Source organism: Zalophus californianus, chromosome 4, assembly GCF_009762305.2.
Source record: "Zalophus californianus isolate mZalCal1 chromosome 4, mZalCal1.pri.v2, whole genome shotgun sequence".
Taxonomy (NCBI): domain Eukaryota; kingdom Metazoa; phylum Chordata; class Mammalia; order Carnivora; family Otariidae; genus Zalophus; species Zalophus californianus.
The window spans coordinates 72763405-72775959 of record NC_045598.1 but is presented as its reverse complement, the minus strand read 5'-3'; the positions used below and the strand labels follow the sequence as shown (position 1 = coordinate 72775959).

The following is a 12555-nucleotide window of genomic DNA, read 5'->3' as shown; positions in this document are numbered from 1 at the left end:
AATCTGGAGCCTATTCAAAACTTTTAATTACACTGGTCTTCCAATATATACATTTCATTGCTTTTTAGGCCAAGAATATGCGTTATTGGGACTACCTTTGTTATCAAAATAATTGGGGAAAAAACAGCAACAAAATGAAAGGAAAAGGAAAATGCATTCTTATTCAAAATAAGAACTCAGAATAGATAAACAAAAGGACCAGAAATAAAAAGAATCCTGACTTTGGAAATTAATCCCTGAGAGTAAAGAGCTATCCTAGCCAATCTAGAATAACCTACAACAATCTATATTTGCTCTGAGATAAAGCAAATAATTTCCCATAAACATCTATAAGAGAATCAAAGTAACAAAGTTTCAAATATATCAGTTTAACAAAAACAGAGATGACCTTAACTCTGTGTCTTAAAAATTAATAGTTCAGGGGCACCTGGGTGGCTCAGTCCCTTAAGCATCTGCCTTCCGCTCAGGTTATGATCCCAGGGTCCCGGGATCCAGACCCCACATCAAGCCCCACATCAAGCCCCACACCTGCTTCTCTCTCTCCCTTTGCCTCCTGCTCCCCCTACTTGTGCTCACTTGAGCGCTCTGTCAAATAAATAAAATGTTAAAAAAAAAAAAGTAGTTCAAATTAGAGCTCAATATTCAGCTCCATTTTTTACCTTTAACATATAAATTTACAGAGTTGGGAAAGAGAAATGACATACCACAGTTACTCTAAAATAGATGAATTTTTTCCAATACTATTTATAGTACTAATATCTTATTCAAATATAAAGAAGTATATAAATTTATAAGTTTCATGTCATACAATCAATTTTAGTTTTTCTGTAATAGTCAAAACTTCCTCATGAGACTGGTATTCTCAGTCCACTCACGAACAATCCTTTTGGTAGGAGTTATTTGCAGAATAATGCTATTGATTAACTGATAACATTTAAGAGCAACTATTTTCTTAATTTTCTTCAGCTATCATTACTGGAGTTCTATTCAATAGATCACAGAATTTTTTACATTTTAAAACTGACCTGCAATCATTTTTAGTAATTAACCATGTGTAATTCAATTATCTCTTGTGACAATGAAGAAAGAAGGGTGCACTGAAGCAGTAAATTATGCCATAAAATATTAGAATTATAATATCATGGTTGCAGAGTAGAACATTTTCCATTTTAGAGGACTAACACCTAAACTTTTTCATTTGTCCTTTAAAAAATTGTCACCCAATATTTTTAACCTTTCAAACTTAACCATTTCCATTATCTAAATAACATTCTTCTGTTTATTATGATTTTAATTAATATTGCAATAGCAATTTTAATTACTATTGCAATAGCAATTTAATTTGCAAAAGCAAATTTTAGACAACTATATAGTGAGTATTCAGCCACAATTCAAGAACTAGGAAAGATCATCGAGAAAGTGCTACTGGAAGTGCTCATTTGAGAGCAAATAAGGAGGGCAGATAAGGAACCTGTGCCTCAGTGTAAATTCACTACTTCCTGATCAACAAACTCTTGCTACCAAAAAAAATTTTTTTTCAGCCTAATTCAATAGTGCACTAGTGCTCTAGCTGATTCACATTCTGGCACAAGCTCCACATGTCCTCTTGGACTGGTAATAAACAGACTGGCAGGCAATCCGTGGACCACACCAAGTTGCACTGTCTTATAGATCATCTAGTTCAGTGGTTCTTGATCTTGAACCCATAGGAGAATCAACTAGAAAGTGCTAGAAAATATCAACATATGGGCTTTGTTGCAGAGATTCTGATTTAATTGGTATTGGCTGGGGCATAAGTATTTTTGCTGATCTAGGCTCATCCCATTCTGCACGTGAGAACACTGAGGCTTAGAGAACTAAACAACTTATTCCCAGTTTATGAGACCTGAGAATCAAAGAACTAACATTACAATATACTTTCCACTACACCCCAAACATAAGATTAGTTACAATTACTATAGAACCATTTTACATTCAGGACATTGTAAGAATGGTAACATTTGTGAATTTTTTGTTTCTTACTATTCAAATAAAGGATAATAAATATAAGGGAAGCATGACGGTTAAATTTAGGCTATCTAAATTTAAATTAAATTTGGATTATCTACCTTAAGATACAAATAAATTTCTGTTGCCAGAGAAAATCCAAAAAGGGGTATTACTAAATTAAATATTCTGGGCTTTTCTTTATAATACTGACTTATTAATTCTTGAGCAACAAGCTATTAGCAAATTAACTTGTTTTAATGTCAAATGGAAAGACATTTTTTTTTTCTAATTTGAAAAGATCCTATGAGCATCAAAGGCAAATGGACTTTTTTTCTTTCTCTCCTGAGTTAATGTTCACTGCGAAAACAGCCAACCAGCTCATCCTGGTCACTGATGAGGATGTCTTAAATAAGGACCCCAGGGCTTTGTAACTCTTTCTATTAGTCCTATAAACCAGCAAAAGCATAGATGGGAACAAGCTAGAACAAACATTTTTAACTGCAGGAATGCTTTGCTTCCTCTGCATTTGAAAATAAAACTGTATACATATTTGTTTTCATTTTTACTGAATTACTTTTCTTCTAGGGCATGAAACCAAAAAGTAGTATATATAAGTGAAAAATAATTCTACTTATAAGATCAGTATATTTAAAACTGGTCTTTATCCATCTGTATGTGTCCTTCAGAAATGTTCCTTCACCTTTCAGAGCTTCAGCTTCCTAATCTGGATAAATCTTCTAGCCACTTTTCCTAACATCATCTTTCCACCCTAGATGAACTGGATACATCCCTCCTTTTTATTTTAGCCTCCAATATACAGAGAGCTATCTCATTCTAATGAGGCTACATGGAACCATTAAAGAATACAAGATAGCATATAACCAAGTATTCAACTGTATGGTTCAGAGAGTAAAAGTTGTATATACATTTCAGAAGAAAGGGGGACCAACAAGAACTTAGACTGCCTTGTACATGAAGATGGGTTCTGACCTGGGCTTTGAAAAATGAGTACAATTTTAAGATAGAGGAAAGCAATGACGCAGGGTGTATTAGTCCGCTAGGGCTGCTATAACAAAATACCAGACTGTGTGGCTTTAACAATATACATTTTTTCCTCATGGTTCTGGAGACTGGGAAGCCCAAGTTCAAGGTGCTGCTGATTTGGTTCCTAGTGAGAGCTCTTTTTCTGGCTTGAAGATGGCCATCTTCTTGCTGATGGGAAGAGTTCTCTGGTGTGTTTTTCTATTTTTAAGAGGGCACTAAATCCTATCATGAGGGCCTACCCTCATGACCTCACATAAAACTAATCATCTCTCAAAGACCCCATCTCTAAATATAATCACACTGGGGTTAGGGCTTCAAAATACGAATTTTGGAGGGGCACAATTCAGTCCATCGCACAGTATTCCATCAGAGAAGAATAACATTAGTGAAAGCACTGAGGTGATAATGAATATGGCATGTTAATGGAATGAAGCAGAGACCTGATTCTTTAGACCCAGTGAACCTCAGGATACAATAAATTCCAAGAAATTCAAGGGATATAAAGAATGGGATCAGATTATGGAAGACCTAGAAAGCTAACTTTAGATTTGACTATGCTAGAAATAAGGAGACATCAAATGTTACAGAGCAAAGCAGTGACAAAAGGAAAACATTCTTTAAGACTAGCATGGCAAAACTAAAGCTTGGCTTGCAGTAAGAGTTACAAAAAATACCCCAAACAACTTTAAACCAACATGTGCCCATAGTTAACTCAGTACACAGGGGCCCTAGAGACTCAGGAGTTGAGGCGGCCTAGGGATAGGTATGAATTGAGATGTAAACCACACTGTAACCTGTAATTTTGTATCAGATATTAAGGAAGTTATAGAACAACCTCAAAGTTGAAAATCTGGATAAGGACTCCTTGGATACTTTATTGTTTCACAATCATTGTTTTTGATTGACTTCTCTCAAACATCATCCTCCTCATCCTATCACCATCAAAACAAAACAAACAACCAAGTACCCTTGTGCCCACCCCCCCGCCCCCCACCATCACAATGAATTTAATATTAAAAAAAAAAAAAAACACTTGGGAAGGTTTAGTTCTCATGTCCAAAGAGAGGATAATCCAGTTATTTCAACCAGGAATAGAACACTAGAGCAAATTTTGTTTTGTTACCTTTGTAGAAAACAGCTTCTGATTTCAGGAGAGGTTAAAAAACAAACAAACCCACCAACTATACTTTTTAGCTGAAACTTATTTTTCAGTAGAAAAATAATAAAAGAATGGTGGCAGTAAACTTCAGAATTATAAGCTTTCCTGTTTTTACAGTAGTTTTTCTTTTTAATATAATCCTTTTCAACCATTGAGTCTAAAAATGATGGGCCAATATTACCTTTTAGCCCTGGAGAGAGCAACAATATTTCAGTCTGTAGGATGTTCCACTCAGGTACAGTATATGCTCTTTAGGAAATCCTTTAAAATGCTATCCTCCCAAAATTAGGCTCTACAAGGTGTGTATATGTATCCAATATATAGTGTATTTCCCACTGTTAAAAATATCCAAAAGGGAAGTTTTAATTCACCTTCTAATCTTTCCACCATTTATTTATAGGGTGGTAAACAAAACAATGTTGTCAGTTTCATGAGGAAGAATAGAGAACAAAATCTCTTTAGAAAAATTCCCCAAACTGAGTATGCCAACCATAAAGGGCAAATGGTGTTATTTGTGGGAAGGCTCTTCCATGGTTATCCAAATTATTTTTTTAGAACAGAATTATTTTCTTCCCTTGGTAAAGTCTTTTGCAAGTAAACCAAATAAGTAAAAGACAGGAAAATGTGGAAGTGCTCTGATTTGAAGGGTGATTCGAAGCCCAACAGGCTTCTACCCTGGCTCTCAGGGCTGGCAGTGAAGCACATTTGTAGGACCCTGAGGTTACCTGGTACACTATCTAGAAATCACTGCGCAGATTTACCTCAGCTGAGAGTTTCAATTTAGACTTCTGACAAGAAAATCACCTGACTGGTAGAGATATCTGAACAGTCTACTTAAAGTTTTGGTTATTCTCTAGTGTTATCCTGTATTGTTCGGCCCTTCAAAGGAATCTTATTAGACCTAGCAGAAGCAGGAGGGAGGTAAGTTAATGCCAGAAAACACCCAGATATAATCTAAGTCAGTATTAATATTTTAAAAAACTTGGGCGCCTGGGTGGCTCAGTTGGTTAAACGACTGCCTTTGGCTCAGGTCATGATCCTGGAGTCCCGGGATCGAGTCCTGCATCGGGCTCCCTGCTCAGCAGGGAGTCTGCTTCTCCCTCTGACCCTCCCCTCTCTCATGTGCTCTCTCTCTCTCTCTCAAATAAATAAATAAAATCTTAAAAAAAAAAAATTTCTGTCCCATTCTGATAACCACAAGATTTTTTTCCCATTCTTCTCAGTTGAGAATCTAACTTTTCTTCCCCAGAAGTTACTGAATTTTACTCCTGTGGGTTGTATTACAAAACACTATCTTCTTAATTTTCATTTTCCCAGCATAAAATTATGCTATCATGTTAAATACGCTTTTCAAACAGTATCACCACCTATTTTGATCTATCTCTAGGATATGATTCTAGTTGAGAAAGAATGATCTAAGTGCTATATGGTGACTTCTCATTCAGGTTTTTAATATCATGCCTCTTTCCAACAATTTTCAAACATGTTGTCTATTGTATGCTTCCCTTCCACTGATCAGTAGTAAACTGATTTAATTACAATGCTTATTTTACAAATCTCCAAGACACAGAATAACTCAGGGCATAAAACCACAATAATTTAATTAAGCAATTATCCTTATCTGATAAATGAAAGTGGACACTAAAGAAAGGATGTGAAAGCAGCTCATGAGAATACTGGTTAGATAGAATTCCCGTCAGAGAAAAAAGGGTTAACACATGGAGCTGTGTACAGTGCTGAAATTGACACTGGCATTCTAATGCTATTCTATAACCAAAAATCTGCCCTGTTCTCAACTAGTATTTTTTTTTTTAAGATCTATTTATTTATTGGGGGGGAGGGGCAGAGGGAGAGGGGGAGAGAAACCCAAGCACAGGACTCAATCTCATGACCCTGCGATCAGACCTGAGATGAAATGAAGAGTCAGATGCGATTAACCAACTGTGTCACCCAGATGCCCCTTAACTAGTATTAACTAATTGACCTTCCTCATCTTCATAGCTGGTGAAAAATTATCAGTCTGTTTCAGACTATTACGAACACAGGTAACAGTGCTGTGGAGGGTTTTCATTAATATAAATCAGAAAAACAAATTGATTTTAAATCTCACTATTAAAATCAACATACTGATAAATGGTTTCCATTAAATTTTAGGATTATTTTAATCAAGAATTTCCTGATCTTTGTACCTAATATCTTTTTTTTCTTCTAAGCTGGTAATTGAAGAGTCTAGTTTTATGTTGCCATTCATCCAGAGGCTGTAGTACAGGCTTCACACATCTAAAGCTGCCAAATATCCCCTAAACTCCATCCCTGAAATGCCTTTCATGTTAGGCATACAATTTTAAGCTCATAACTGATGACATGGAAAGATCAAAAAGAACTTCTAAGAAACTTTGCCAATTTGTTTTGTTTTTTATTTAATCAGATATTCCTAACTTAACAATTGCAACCAAACCATAAATTTTGAATAATTTTGTTAAATGCTTACAATATTTGTTTTAATACTGTAAAACCTACCTTCCTCAAATAAAGGAATTGAGATATTTTAAAGGCAGTAAGACTATTTACTAACATTTATGTAACTTCTGTAAATCACTACAATGTTGTGTGTGACCAAGTCACACAATTCACCCAAAGCATTCCCTCAGGCAAAAGAAAAGGTGTTTCCAAAAGTATGGTCATAGCATATTTTTACAAGTGATGCATGCTAAAGCATGCTTAACAGCAACTACAAGATTGCTCATTAGAAGACAGGAACATATCTCAGTGACAGCAAGGGCCAACAGACAACTGTGGCTTCACTGGGAACTGTATAACTAACTGGAATGTAGTGGACGTGTCCAGTTGAAACATGTCTTTGTATCAGCACACCTGGTATGGATTCCAGTATCTGGGGAAAAAAAATTACTTTCTTCAAAAATGCCGAACTATTCTTAATAAAAAATACAACTGTGACTTACTGGTTCACTTCCGTAAAGAAGAACTTATGTTTTAAATCACAAAGACAGCCTTATCCCTTTAAATCCACCCTGCTCTAACTGAAAGAAACAAACAAAAAACAAAAAACAAAAAAACCCACACTAGTAATTTTACTCAAATGATAAAATCTGTGACTGCAAAAATGAAGTCATCCTTTAGGTGATGATTTTACAATTTTCATGTTACATTCTGCAATCTTACTTCCTGAAAGAATCACATACAATAAAGAAGGGAAAGGTTTTCTAGAGACTCATGAAATTTTAGATCAAATTTTTAACAACGAGTTGAGGGAAAAGTAATTTGTTTGGAATTCTTGGTGAACTCAATCATCCTTTCTGGAATGAACACATTTCAAATCATTGATGAAAAGTGTGTGTACAATAAGTCCCTTCTAGAGAAAAAAGGATTTCAAAACGTAAGTTTTCAACATGAAAAAATACATAAATGTATTAAAAATATGATAACAGAGATATTCTACTGAGAGGTCTCTGAGCCACTTTTTAAAAAAAATTTTATTTATTTGAGAGAGAGGAGAGAGAGAGCATGAGTGGGGTGAGGAGCAGAGGGAGAAGCAGACTCCCTGCCCAGCAGGAAGCCCGATGCAGGGCTCGGTCCTGAGATCCTGAGACTCTGGGATCATGAGCAGAGCCGAAGGCAGACGCTTAACCAATTGAGCCACCCAGGCAGCCCTCTCTGAGCCATTCTTAACACCTACTGTTTATTAATTCCGAATTTACCCTTCTATACTCTGCTGAGTGATCCTGGAGTTAGGGATGTGTAAACTTACACTCATTCAACCCTCCAACACCTATTTAACCAGTTCCCTATGTTAAGTTACCTCTATGGAAATGCACAGTTCATTTCTGTTTTAAACTCTGGCTGATACAGTCTGTACAGTGATATTTGTACCTATGTAACCTTAGGTAGTCACCTTAACTGCAAAACATATCTTATAATTATTAAAATATACATTAAGCATGGTTAGCACACTATAGGGGCATTTACTAAATTCTCCCAGTTCAAAATTTTATTTTGCTATGATAATTCAATCATAGACATATACAAATTCAATCACAGACAAAATACATAAAATAAAACTTACAAAAATAACAGTTTTAGAATGGAACCCAGAAACCAAACAATATAACCTTGTATCCAAAAGCGTTCCTATTCAACAGCAACAGTTACATTTATTGAGGGCATAATATAACATGGTATTAGGTACTTTGCCTTTTCTTAATCTTGACAGCAATCCCATGAGATACATTTTATTGTACTTGTCTTACAGTTAAGGAAATTTAAAAAGCTAAGTTTCTTGCCCAAGGTCACAGTAGTTCCTAAGTAGCACAGCATTCAACCCTAATATGCTTGGTTATAAAAAAGGACTACAAATCTCTCCATTCTACCATTAATCCTGACTGGAATCTCTGCACAAACAACTGCTACCAAAAGGCTTTATAACAATGCTCTTTCAATTGTTAACAGCTGTTAGCATGCTCTTATATTGGGCTGAAATTTATCTCCCTGTACCTTCCATATCTATTATAGCCCTGTTTTTGTCCTTTGAAAAACACAGAACTAACTTAAATAATGCCTCCTGATGACAGCTCTTCAAATATTAAAAACTTAACATGTCTGCCCTTCATCCTGTTTTCCTCCTCCTCCAATTTCTTCAATGGCTCTACATTACTTAGTTTCTCTACACTGGATTATGTTGCAGTAGCATGACCCTAAAAGATACATTTAAACCAAAATCCTGATAGCAGAATCATGTTCTAAGTATAGGGAAAGCTCTCTGCTTGAAAACAAAACAAAAACCAGTAATATGAATGAATACCATAGTAACTCAATCATCATCAGTCTGTTTTACATTTTGTATTCTGTGTATCAAATTTTCTTACAGATATGAATGTTAAGAGATATGTCCGTTTTTCATTCAACATATCCTTATTTGTGTGCTGGTAAGAGCTATGCATCCTGTTGAGGAGAGAAACATTAATAAAACATGGTTCCTGTCTTTAAGGAACTCAAAGCCTGGTATTACCAAGATATTAGCATGGGCCTCAGTTTTATTCTGTTCACATACACAAAAATAATAATTTTTATGCAAGTGATAGCATATTATACATACTGATCTAAACTCTGGCTTTTAAACATATACTGAGGAACATTACACACCAGTTTATGTAAGTGGTTATCCTTAATAGCAGCACAGTATTCCTCCAAATGCATGAACCATAACTTATTTAACCACTGATCTGTTAATAGACATTTAAGATGTTTTAATCTCAAACAACTGCTGCAATGAATATCCTCGTAAATACATCATTTTGCATAAGTACTTATCTCTAGGATGATGAGAATTTGTGGGTAAATGGGTATATACATTTAAATTTTGATACATATTCCCAAATTACTATCTATAAAAATTATGCCAATTTCATGAATTCTGCTGTAACACTCACTTTGAAATGTGTATTTGTTTCAACACAACTGATATACTGGGGTACAATGTAAGCACAACACAAATTTTGTGTTTGCGTGTGGACTGATTTGATCCCTAAGATCTTGTTAATGCAGAAAAATGCACCCAGCAGAACCAAGCAGGGTAGGAAAACACAAGTCACACATACCTCAAACATAGACCAGCTACCTCCGATTACTGCTTGTGTCATGAGCCACACCCATTCACATCTGCTATTACAAGTTTCCAACCCATTTCAGATAACCTTCCTTCTGCCACTTCACAATAACTCACAAGGTGCTACTCTTCCAAGGTCGCCTTCCACAAGAAAACTTCAGGTCTTTTTCAGGGTAAAATGCCATATTTATTATAGTCTAACCATTTAACATGTACAACACTTGTTAAAATTTTTATTAGATTTGTTTATGTGTGTGTGACTAAAGAAGAGTAGCCTCAGGAAAAAAAAAAAAATCAACCCTGCTAACACACCTTGATCTGACTTCTAGCACACAGGACTGTTAGAAAATAAAGTGCTGTTGTTTAAACCACCCAATCCATGGTAATTTACAATGGCAGCCTTAACAAACTAATACAGACATAAAGAAAAGGGAAAATAAAAACAATTAATCAAAGTAAGAACAGTAACTAAAATGTGTTTAAAACTCAGGCAACACAGTGCTACTTGGTAATTAAGAGGGCAGTGGAGGGGCTCCTGGGTGGCTTAGTTGGTTAAGTGTCTGCCTTCGGCTCAGGTCATGATCCCAGGGTCCTGGGATCGAATCCTGCATCGGGCTCCCTTTTCAGAGGGGAGTCTGCTTCTCCCTCTCCCTCTGCCTCTGTTCCTCCCCCCAACTCATGCTCGCATGCTCTGTCTCAAATAAATAAATAAATAATCTTAAAAAAAAAAAAGTGCAGTGGAGCATCGAGGGCCGGAAGTATGGTTTTCCTCACTTACTGTCACACTGCATCTGCTGGCACAGAAAACAGATAAGAAAATGACCAGAAAGCAGTTGGTCAGAGCTCAAAATGAGAGGTCCATCTGCAGTAATGTAACAGAGGCAGCAGGCACCGTGGGAACTAAAATCACTTGGAATTACTCAACACTTTATGTACTCCAGGGACCATTTTTATCTCCTTTCTTCTACTCTCAACTATAGAGCCAAAGAGATGTGAAATGGTTAGAGTTCCATATGATAAGGGGAACTGTTTTTTATTCAGTAAATGCAAACACATTCCCAAAATAAAAATTTAGCAAAAATTATACTGTCACATAATTATAAACTCAACACCCTACTCACTCCTGTAGTTAAACTACACAAAAATAATGGAAGATATTCTCCATGGTAAGAGAAAAAAGATATTATCCAAGGATATTCAAACTGACAACACTATTCCCCCTGCCTGCCCAGCATCCATTATTAGTATACATATGAACAAACTGATCAATTTCTGTGGGAGTTAGAAAAACTTTTTGTTGTTGACAGCACAAACACACACTGTAGAACAGATGCTGTCATCAAATTGTAGTATTCAGTTACTCTGCTTTGAAATTAAGTGAAGTTCTTGTTTAAAAATGTTTTCTCATTAGAATGTACAATGATCATTTCAAATTCTATCTGCTGCAATAGGACATTTCTATGTCCTACAATCTGGACTATGCCATAAACACTATTGTACTTGAACAGATGGAAATCATAAAGTGATATTTAGCTACAGATTTCCTGTCATATAGTTTTGCAAACTGAAAAAGGAGAAATCAACATTTGCAATCAACTAAAAACAAAATACTATCTAGTAAGCTAAAGTGATGCTAATGTGACACAGGAATATAAATGCCTTCAATTTAAGGTACTGTAGCATCCAGGGAAAAGAAAATACTAAAATGATACCTCACAAAGTTAGTCAAGACGGTGATGTGTGGGGGCAGACCTGGGGAAGGAGTGATATGTAAGATATCTACAACAGACTTGCCTGGCATTGTGCATAATGGTTTTAACTGATCAAGCGATATATGTTCCAGTGAACTTACCATTTGATGGTTAAGAAATATCCAAGAGTATTAGGGAATACCCTTAAACTTCAGAGTCTTAATTTCTTCTTACGGAAAATGGGGTGATGATACTTGCAACCTAGTTCATAAAATTACCAAGGAAACTAATAAATTTATATAGCATACTATAAACTGCATAGAGGGTTTTTTTTTTAACTCAGTAAATGGATGTCCATCTATTCACTGCATGACATAAGGTCATATTGCTGATGCATATATCTAAAATTCTGCAAATATCTAAAATTACAGTTTAAAAAATCAACAGTCATCAAAATTAACATTATGATGAAATATATTCCACTCCCATGCTCAAGAAGAGCAATCTAAAGAAACATCTTAATGAGAAATTCATATGTATTAGACTGCATACATTTTGCATACAGTATTTCAGTCAAGGTTCAATTAGGAATTAAAAGTAATTTGAACAGAGAAAGTGTTTTTGGTTTTTGCTTGTTTGTTTTTGTTTTAAGGTAGGCTCCATACCCAGCGTGGAGCCCAACACAGGGCTTGAACTCACGATGCTGAGATCAAGACCTGGGCTGAAATCAAGAGTCAGACGCTTAACCGACTGAGCCACTCAGGCGTCCCAAGAGAAAATTTAATATAAAAAATTATTAACTAAAACAGGGTTTTGAAGTAATAGGAGATTGGCTAAGACAATAACTCTGAAGAGTAAAAACAGTAGATATAAGGAGCAACCACTACCCACAGGACTGAGTGACCAAGAGAGAATCCCATATCCCATGCCTGGCTAAAATCCAGATATTGTTGGAAAGGTCACAGCTATAATTCACTGGATGGTAGAGAAGTGGCTGGGGTACTGCACGAGCAGAACATGCTGGAAATCTATCCTCGAGAATGTTAAAG

General features: G+C 35.7%; 1 protein-coding gene across 5 annotated transcripts in view; it reads right to left on the bottom strand.

The window, feature by feature from the left end:
* Positions 1 to 12555, bottom strand: part of HS2ST1 (heparan sulfate 2-O-sulfotransferase 1) — a 176482-nt gene that overhangs the window by 73610 nt on the left and 90317 nt on the right. The window lies entirely within an intron of this gene.